The 11,071-nt window shown below is 39.0% G+C and overlaps 1 long non-coding RNA gene across 1 annotated transcript in view; it reads left to right on the top strand.

The window, feature by feature from the left end:
- The first annotated feature begins 3,395 nt into the window (after nt 1-3,395).
- The window catches only part of LOC309655808, a 30,305-nt gene continuing 22,629 nt past the window's right edge, over nt 3,396-11,071 (top strand). Inside the window, exon 1 of the long non-coding RNA XR_014261012.1 lies at nt 3,396-7,229. This is a non-coding gene — a long non-coding RNA (uncharacterized lncRNA). The remainder of the gene's footprint in view (nt 7,230-11,071) is intronic.

Genomic DNA, 11,071 nt, shown 5'->3' with positions numbered 1-11,071 from the left:
ATTCTCAGAATCCACTTAAGCATTCTTATCTTTCTTCTGAGATTGACCCTTTTGATTGGCCTGATTGATGTTCTCCTTCCTTCCCTTGGATTTAAGGGATCAGATCAGCAGTGGTGTTGAGAGGAGGAACAGCAAGGCATGCTGAGTATTCAGGTAATGGATACTATTTTGTTTTCCCTCTGAGAATGGCACTTGGGTTCAAGATGAATATAAACTAGACCCTCTTAAATAATATTATCCAAGAGAAGAATGCTTTCAGAAATCAAGTGGCTGATGCACATAGAAACATGGCTACTACCCATTATTCATTTGTTTCGACACCTGGACATAAAAGGAAGAAAGTAGGAATTGCATAGAGGGGCAAAACATCCAGTTCATTTTCAGGGGTTAGATGGGATGAACTTTTTCCTTAGGACACTCATTATATAACTGAGCTCAGATGTTATCAGTGGTGCCATGTGGCAGAGTGATACTCCTGATAAAGGACAAACTGAAGACCCTAAAGACCAGATTCAATAGTTGGGATAGATTAAGGTACCCATTAGGAGGCATAGTAAACCAGATTCAGTGTGTTGGATAGAAGCTGGTGTCCAGGCAGGTCAAGGCACAAGGATAAAACAGAAATAGAAACCCCAGTATATGCCACCACTCAGGCTCATATTACAAGCTTTCTCAGTGATCTGCCATACCTCCGGGCCATCTCCCATTATCCCCTCTCACCTGCCCTCATCCTATTCGGCTCTGGAGCCCTCTGAATTTCAACTGAACAAAGACCTTGTTTTCTATGCACGCTGGATTGTCTGAACATTTGGAGAAAGACGATAAGCTCCATTTTGAAGGGATTATCCAAGTGAACATTTTATTAGGGAGTTGTTTCTTCAGGCCAGGTGGTCAGGAGAGAGATGTCAGCTGAGATTAGACATGAAATGTTTCTATGAGTTGAGGTAGTTAAAAATATGAAAGTAAATGAGTTCTCAAAGGTCTATAGATAGGAAGATAAAAAATTTGCTTATTTATTCTCTCCCTGTGACTGTGTTAGATTTCAGTCTGTGGACAATTCAAAAGAATAAATCAATGTTCATTAGAAAAGTTATCATCAATAAAGCTGGAAAAAATTATGAAGCCAGAATTCAAAAAAAAGTTATCACAACTTTGTTTCAATCTTCAAAGCAAAGGTGGGGAAAGCCAATGGCTACTAACACCTCTACCTGTTCCAAAATGTACATTTTTCTTAGACTAGTTTGTCAGTTTAGAGCTGGTAAAATCCAGGAAGAAAGGGCAAATGCCAAAATTTGTGAGGCTGACTAGTCCCAATACACTTTAATTCAGGCAACATTCCAAGCATATTAGAAATGACATTAGCAAAATTGTTTTCTTGATTTTCCAGAATAAATTGGCAACTCCTAATAGGCTGGATTATTCAGTTTAATATGGATCAGACTACAAGCTTTGCAAGGCTTTTTTAAAGTGGGCCCAACCTGGAAGCCTAATAATTCATAATGCAAAATGTTTTGAATTTACACTTGATGATGGCTATTGTGCTTAATAAAGCATGCGTTATAATATAATTTTATAGCATCGTTCATACAAGGATGGATCACAACTGATTATAGCTGTATTGAAAATACAATTCTCCTCAATAAGTCACAGTCCAGTGCCTCCATGGTGTGGGAAGAGGTCCATGAGAATGGGGCCAGATGGACAAGGCAATACAACCATGCTCATTATGCTGAAGGCTGAGAAATGAAATCAAATGATACATTTACATATTTCCTGAACAGTTCCCAAGTATTGCGGGCCATATTTTATTTCAGTTTTCTATTTTTTATTTAATCAGGATAGTGAGTGAAGCACAAAGTCTACTAGCCAGAAACTTTCAATCATGCTGGTTATAGAAAGCACATAGGATTTCATCTTCATCTTTGAGAGGATTTTCTCTGCCAAGGAGAAATTTGATAAAGACATCAGTGTGTATGCCTTTTGTAGGTGTGCATATAAAACCACTTATTAATGTTCAGATTTTTAAAACGCTAGAACATTCATTTATTTATTGATGTTAACATTATTGAATATCTAAAATGTTATCTGGTACTGTTAGTAACCATAGGGTAAGCAGCAGAAAAAATTTCAAAGAAAATTTTGTTTTCATGTCTTTAGTCACCAAGCATTTATTTAGTATTAACAGTGTGGTATTAACATGGCAAAGGAATTATTGGGGCAGGGAGCACTTAATGATGTTTTATTATTATCTGAGCAACAGAATATTTTAAAATAAAAGACTTTGGACATAATATATAGGGGAGATTTAAATTATCATATAGAAGTTAAATTAGATTGTACATTTTATTATTTTGCCCCCATTAACCTATGGATGAGAACTTTGGAGATAAACCAATTTAGTTACAGGATCTTTTTTTTTCTTTTGAGACATAATCAACATATAACAATGTGCAAGTTTAAGATGTACAACACATTAATTTGATACATCTCTATTGCAATATGATTGCTAGTGTAATGTTAGCTAATACTTCTATTGTGTCACATAATTATCATTTCTTCTTGTTGTGGCAATGTTTAAGATCTAGTCTCTTAGGAAGTTTAATGTTTATAATACAGTTTTGTTGTCTGTAATCACTATACTGAATATTAGATCTCCAGAACTTATTTATCTACTAGTTGCAAGTATATACCCTTAAATGGTATCTCTCCCATTCCCCCCACCCCTATATATATATATATATATATATATATATATATATATGTGTGTGTGTGTGTGTGTGTGTGTGTGTGTGTGTGTGTATGTGTATATATATGTGTGTGTGTGTATATATGTGTATATATATATGTGTGTGTCTGTGTATGTTTATAGTTATATTTATAGATAATAACTTGATCATTTGAATTGTAGTGTGTGTATTAAACTTTTTGACTCTGTTGTAACTTTCTTAATCCAAGAAACAAATGCTTACTTTGGAGAAGGCACCAAGCAGGGTAATGGAGGGGATAAATTGAAAAATTATAGCCATGAGTTATTTTTCCAGGAACCCACAGATTACACTATTTTTATAACTTTCCAATTCTGTCTTATCTCACGGGTGGCCTTGCCTAGACACTGAGTGAAACAAAATAAACAATAAACCATGTGTATATTGATGAAAAGAGTATTTTGCCCAATTCTCCAACCTGTGAGAATAAAAAAAAAAGACCCTCTTATGGATCAACGAGGATTTGAGATCTGACTAAATTCTTTGCATCTCATTGCTGAGCTATTTTGTTATTTTTTTTTAATAAATTTATTTATTTTATGTTTTGCTGCATTGGGTCTTCGTTGCTACGCACAGGCTTTCTCTAGTTACGGGGTGAGCGGGGGCTACTCTTCGTGTGGTGCTCGGGTTTCTCATTGTGGTGGCTTCTCTTGTTGTGGAGCACGGGCTCTAGGTGCACGGGCTTCAGTAGTTGTGGCACGCGGGCTTCAGTTGTTGTGGCACACAGGCTCAGTAGTTGTGGCTCACAGGCTCTAGAGCACGGTCTCAGTAGTTGTGGCGCACGGGCTTAGTTGCTCCACGGCATGTGGGATCTTCCTGGACCAGGGATCTAACCCTTGTCCCCTGAATTGGCAGATGGATTCTTAACCACTGCACCACCAGGGAAGTCTGATTTTGTTATTCTAAGATTTGTAACGAAATAGGATTTTGTGTCAGACAATTAGAAATAGTCTTTGTATAATGTCATTACACCTTTGTCTATATATAAAAAATCCTTATATTAATTACAAGGTATTGTTTCATATGTTTTTGCTTTGTCCTGGATGGTCTTCTGTTTCTGTTGATGTATAAAGAAAGGGAGTGAATGGAAGCATAGGCTTAGTTAAGTCTCCATTCCCATACAAAATTTTTATAAGGGAACTCCCTGTCTTATCATTTTGTGAAAGAGGGTCATTTTGCTTTATTTGTGTTTTGGATTCAACATTGGTTGGGTCATTGATCATATCACCCATTTTTAGCTTCTGCTTCATCAGGGAGCTTGAGATACTATGTACAAACAGACATATGTTGAACAAAAGAAACAGCCTCTTTCTTATTGGGCAATGGTTTATCTATGTCAAAACAGCAAAGTCTTCCAAGAAGAACTCCTGTTTCCTATATAGAGTTGTAATATAATTCTAACTTTTTGCACTCTAGAAAAATTAGGAGACAAAGCACCAAACACTCAGATGTCAGCTTCCTGAACTGATATGCTGAGTTCTCATAATTCCAAGAGAGTCTCAAAGACTCTGTAACCTTCTAAGTCAGATATCACTTTGTACCTCTGTCTCTCTTCCTACTCTGCTTAACCTACGCAGCCCACTTAGTTTCTTCTATTTCTTCTGCCCCTTCTCCTGTCCATCTAAATGAGCTATGTTTCTCTGGGAATTTATCAGAAAAAAATTACATTGTAAAATTGTTAGATCAAAGGTAATCTACAGAATTTGAATTAAAACCTCAATCAAGAGCCAAGTTAAGAACTATAATGAAGGGTTTTCCTATACCTCAGAAAAGTTACTACATAATTCAAGATTTTGATAGATTGTTATTGCCCCTAAGTACAGATCAGTGTCAACTAGTTCAGCTAATTGTTAATTCAGTTAATTGTTGAAAGAGTGTAGCACTGGCTAAGAAATTGGCATCTATTTCAGTAACTGCTTATATATCACTATGTAAGTCTGAATTTTCTTTCACGGATGGTTCAAATGCCATCTCTTCTGAGACACCCACCCAGATTGATTATTGGATCAGTGGCTCCCTTCTTCTTTCTCTAAAGCTTCATGTAGCCATGGAATGGTTAAACAGAGAACCCCATGAGTTGCTGTTGCCAGAATGGATACTTAATGTCATGCAGAGAATACAAGTTTTCCAAAACTGCTTTCCAATACAGAATCTCTTGTTGCATTTGACTCTAATCCTAAAGATGTTCCATTTGCCAAATTATGAAAGAATGAATGTCCCTTTCAATACCATGATTAAGTCAGTAGACACAGCTGTGCAGATAAGGAACAAAAATGCTAGACAACTTAAAATAAATCTGGAAAAGTATCAGCCCAGAGACCATTCTTTCAGTGACATTTGGATTACGGTTTTTACACATTCTTGGAGAAAGAGAATAAAAAGTTCTTTTCTGAGTCCTTCATATAATTATATCATTATATTTTAGTTAAATGAATGGCAATAGGCTGCTGGGTGGTCATTCTATATTGTGGAATCAACTGTTCTCAAATTACATGTATGTGTTTGCCTTATAAATCTCAAGTTAAATATCCTCATATTAATTACAAAGAGATATCTGGTTTATTTGTACCTTACATGACTTACATGACTTCTGAGAAGAGTATGGTACCTAGTTAAAGAAGAAATCTTAATTCTGAATCTCCTGTTTCTTACTGGATGTGCTAAGCAATGCATCAGCTTATCACTTTATTACAGCACTTACCATTGTGTTATGACTACATATAACTTTGCTATTATATTATGTATTCCTAGAAGTATAAGCTATATTTTGTGCCTTTATATATGTATGTAAGAAAAAGTACCCAACTTAGGCTACAGATAGAAGCTTCCATCTTGACCTGAGACAGACCTTACAAGTTAGGTCAGTGAGTTATTTCACCAAGATTTTCGACTTCAGATGGATTAAACATACTTATCTTTCTTTTCTGTGGCTAAAAATGTGAAAGTTAAAGCCCAGAGGGTCATTTGTTATGACTTCCACATGTCTTTTTGTTTGTTTGTTTGTTTTTGTTTAAAGTCTGTCTGTACTGAGCAAACCAATTAAAAGGAAGTACAGGGAGAAGTCAAGACTAGTAACAGGTACACAAAATCCTAAGGATCATATCATTCCTATATTTGGGTATCATGAGACACCTAAAATCCCTTTTTAGTTAGTTTGAGGTGTGTTTCTGTTACTTGTAACTGTAAGATTACTAAATAATATGAGGAGTGGGTGCGGAGAAACAGAGACGACTTTCCAGTTAGAATTCATCAGGTTGTAAATATATCCTCTTCACATGAGTTTATATAAAAATGTGTCTACCTAGAAAATTAGTGAGAGTCTCATGGAAATCCAACAGAAACCCTAATTCAGTTAAGCTTTGTGACAACTAGAAAGGGAACTAAAATATCATCAAGCAGCCCTCTCTTGGGGGATAATTTCTCATGGCACCTGTGTTTCTTTCTACACATTTAATCCATTTTCCTTTCTCTACCAGTTTGCTTTTGCCTACTATTAATGGCCTCTGTTCTATTAAATTGTTGGGTTGCCTATGGTCTTACTAAGGTACCAAATCACTTTATTGTGCCTGATAGCTGGGATAATATGAACCACAATAACAACAATAGCTAACAAATATAGTATTTACCATTTTCCTGGCATCCCTTATATTTAAGACACAGAAATATGAGCAAGGCTCCACTAATCATGCAAATCCAGCAGAAACTAATTATGTGAAAGAGCAGGGACTGTCGGCAATCTATTTTGGTGAGGACAGGAGGAGCAATGTCCCCTATATCCTGTTTCCGGCACTGTCTGTTTCCAATTGCAGTTCCAGGGACAGTGTTGGCAGATGATAGAATTGGTGGGACAGGCTGTGGTGTCTGGTGCCTTACAATAGCAACAGTGGACAAGTTTTCATGGACAAGTTCTACTACATGATTAAAAATTCCTCTAACCTGGAGCTTTCAAGCCTGGTCTACAAAGCTCCCAGAGTACCTATCAGCTACATGGTCTTTGTAATAATTCTCTTAGATTATCCAGATGTGGTTTCTTTCCGCTTGCAATATACAATGCTGATTATTACTGGTTCCTTTAGGTCAAGGGTTGGCAAACTTTATTGTAAATGACCAGATAGTAAATATTTTAGGCTTCACAGGCCACCTGCAAGCATATTCTTTGTTACTGTTTTGTGGGGGGTCTGTCTTGCTGTGCTGAGTGTGTGTTTTGCTTTTTACAAACCTGAGTTCATGGGTTTTACACAGAAAATAGGTTGTAGTTTGCAAATCTCTGATCTAAGCATTTAGCGCTACTGCTCCTTCCCTCAGTTTCTTAGCTATTCAATTCCAGCTTGCAGAGAAATTTATTTGGTGCTATCTATCTCCCTGAAACAAGTTGTTCCTAAAGGTAGCTTCATAACAGTTTCTCATAGGTAAGCAGGGGAAATCTGAAGACAAGAGTTACTGCTGGCATAAGTGCACCATCCAGTGAAAAATCTTGGGCTTTACCAGCCAGACTACTTCTAATGACCCAAACTGAGCTTGTCCCAGAGACTATGTGACCTAAGTGATCCCTATGGTCTCCAAGCACATGACTGTGCTTTTAGGACAGAAATGAAATAACCACTAATGTAAAATTTGAACATACTTATTCTGTCTTTGAAACTAACCAAATAATCCTCAAATGATATGTTTAGCATTTATTTCTATTTTATTTATGTGGATATGAAAGTCAGCCTAATTGCCATCAGGGAGTTTATAGAGCCCCTGGATAGAATCTATGAAAGCCAGGAGAAGCTATCAATGGCCCCTAAATACAAAACATAGAGGCATAAGCTGAAAACGAACAAAGAAACAAATAAATAAATAAACAAAACTCCAAGAAGTTTTCAAATTGTTGAAGCCCAACTCTAGCTTCCTTTCAATAATCTTGCTCTTACCACAACAATTAGCCCATGGGGTCTCAATCTTCTACTATCACCAACCAGGCTGATTTGGGCTTGGATCAAAGGGAACATAGGTCAGCTGTTGTCCTTCATCAGGGCTGAGGACAGCATGGGAATGTGGGCATGCTTAGTCATGGCCATTGAAAGGAGGATATTATGGAGAAGGTTTTTAGCAAGAAATGACATGATCAATATCAAAGCAACCCTTGTCCTAAAACACCACTTCAAATCCGTGTTGTTTTCATGGCGTTTTATTAACTTCATTTTTGTGCCTCAACTTTAATACTACTTAAAATATATAAGTATAGCAGAAAACAAGTAGTATTGGCCCCTAGCCTGACTTTGGAATCAGTAGGATTTCAGACTACTGAGCCCATCTCTGTTAGAGAGATTCAATTAAGCCCAGCTAGCCATGGTGGTAAAGTGCAACTTGAAATAGTAAATACTGTAATTAGTTAGTTCACTGACATTAAATTATATTTGATTTTGTGTAGCAAATTACAATCCTTCTTTTGTTTCTTAAATGAACGGAGAAGCATATTTTATAGTTAGGCAAGAGCTAAGAAAGAAACATGGTTGATTATCCTTTATAAGAAACTGTAAGATCTCTTTGGTCTTTGATACTGAAAAATATTTCATTCAGCCTTTTTTTCCCAGTGGTTGAACTCTCTAATGTGAAGAAGTTTCTGCCATTCCCTGTCAACATTAAAGCTAAACTAGAGAATGATTTGCTTTCAGGTGTTTAAAAATTGGACACAGGAGACCTTCAAGATGGCAGAGGAGTAAGACATGGAGATCACCTTCCTCCCCACAAATACATCAGAAATACATCTACATGTGGAACAGCTCCTACAGAACATCTACTGAATGCTGGCAGAAGACCTCAGAACTCCCAAAAAGGCAAGAAACTCCCCACATACTTGGCTAGGGCAAAAGAAAAAAGAAAAAACAGAGACAAAAGAATAGGGACGGCACCTGCACCAGTGGGAGGGAGCTGTTAAGGAGGAAAGGTGTCCACACACTAGGAAGCCCCTTTGCGGGCAGAGACTGCGGGTGGCGGAGGGGGGAAGCTTCGGAGCCGCGGAGGAGAGTGCAGCCACAGGGGTGCGGAGGGCAAAGCGGAGAGACTCCCGCACAGAGGCTCGGCGCTGAGCAGCACTCACCAGCCCGAGAGGCTTGTCTGCTCACCCGCCAGGACGGGCGGGGCTGGGAGCTGAGGCTCAGGCTTCGGTCGGATCGAAGGGAGAGGACTGGGGTTGGCGGCGTGAACACAGCCTGAAGGGGCTAGAGCACCACAGCTAGCCGGGAGGGAGCCCGGGGAAAAGTCTGGAGCTGCCGAAGAGGCAAGAGACTTTTTCTTGCCTCTTTGTTTCCTGGTGCGCGAGGAGAGGGGATTCAGAGTGCCGCCTAAACGAGCTCCAGAGACGGGCGTGAGCCGCGGCCATCAGCACGGACCCCAGAGACGGGCGTGAGACGCTAAGGCTGCTGCTGCCGCCACCAAGAAGCCTGTGTGCGAGCACAGGTCACTCTCCACACCTCCCCTCCCGGGAGCCTGTGCAGCCCACCACTGCCAGGGTCCCGTGATCCAGGGACTACTTCCCCGGGAGAATACACGGCGCGCCTCAGGCTGGTGCAATGTCATGGCAGCTTCTGCTGCCACAGGCTCACCCTGCATCCGTACCCATCTCTACCCCTGGCCTGAGTGAGCCAGAGCCCCCTAATCTGCTGCTATTTTAACCCCGTCCTGTCTGAGTGAAGAACATATGCTCTCAGGCCACCTACATGTAGAGGCGGATCCAAATCCAAAGCTGAACCCCAGGAGCTGAGTGAACAAAGAAGAGAAAGGGAAATTTCTCCCAACAGCCTCAGGAGCAGAGGATTAAATCTCCACAATCAACTTGATGTACCCTGCATCTCTGGAATACTTGAATGGACAATGAATCGCCCCAAAATTTAGGCGGTGGATATTGGGAACAACTGTAGACTTGGGGTTTGCTGTCTGTGTCTAACTTGTTTCTGGTTTTATGTTTATCATAGTTTAGTATTTAGAACTTATTATCATTGGTAGATTTGGTTATTGATTTGGTTGCTCTCTTCCTTTTATATATATATATATATATATATAGATATAGATATTGTTTTCCTTTTTCTCTTTTTGTGAATGTGTATGTGTATGTACCTTTGCGTGATTTTGTCTGTATAGCTTTGCTTTTACCATTTATCCTAGGGTTCTGTCTGTCCGTTTGTTTTTGTTTGTTTCTTTTGTTTTGTCTTTTTAGCATAGTTTTTAGCACATGTTATCATTGGTGGATTTGTTTTATGGTTTGGTTGTTCTCTTTATTCTTTCTTCCATTTTTTAAAATTACTTTTTAATTTTTTTTTATGTTTAATAACTTTTTTCTTTATTTTAATAATTTATTTTATTTTATTTTCTCATTCTTTTTGTCTCACTTTTCCTCTGAGCTGTGTGACTGAAGGGTCTTGATGCTCCAGCCGGGTGTTAGGCCTCTGCCTCTGAGGTGGGAAAGCCACGTTCAGGACATTGGTCCACCAGAGACCTCTCGGCTCCATGTAATATCAAATGGCAAAAACTCTTCCAGAGATCTCCATCTCAATGCTAAGACCCAGCTCCACTCAACGACCAGCAAGCTACAGTGCTGTACATCCTATGCCAAACAACTAGCAAGACAGGAACACAGCCCCACCCATTAGCAGAGAGGCTGCCTAAAATCATAATAAGGGCACAGACACCCAAAAACACACCACTACACATGGTCCTGCCCACCATAAACACAAGATCCAGCCTCATCCACCAGAACACATGCACCAGTCCCCTCCACAAGGAAACCTGCACAACCCACTGAACCAACCATAGCAACTGGGGGCAGACACCAAAAACAACAGGAACTACGAACCTGCAGCCTGAGAAAAGGAGACCCCAAACACAGTAAGTTAAGCAAAATGAGAAGACAGAGAAACACATAGCAGATGAAGGAGCAAGCTAAAAACCCACCAGACCAAACAAAGGAAGAGGAAATAGGCAGTCTACCTGAAAAAGAGTTCAGAGTAAGGATAGTAAAGATGATCCAAAATCTTGGAAACAGAATGGAGAAAATACAAGAAACGTTTAACAAGGACCTAGAAGAAGGAAAGAGCAAACAAACAATGATGAACAACACAATAAATGAAATTAAAAATACTCTAGAAGGAATCAGTAGCAGAATAACTGAGGCAGAAGAACGGATAAGTGAGCTGGAAGATAAAATAGTGGAAATAACTACCTCAGAGCAGAATAAAGAAAAAAGAAAGAAAAGAATTGAAGATAGTCTTAGAGACCTCTGGGACAACATTAAACACACCAAGATTCGAATTATAGTGCTCCCA

Source organism: Balaenoptera physalus, assembly GCF_965194825.1.
Source record: "Balaenoptera physalus genome assembly, chromosome: 2".
Classification (NCBI taxonomy): Eukaryota; Metazoa; Chordata; class Mammalia; order Artiodactyla; family Balaenopteridae; genus Balaenoptera; species Balaenoptera physalus.
The sequence above is the reverse complement of the archived record's forward strand: the minus strand, read 5'-3'. Positions and strand labels throughout refer to the sequence as shown.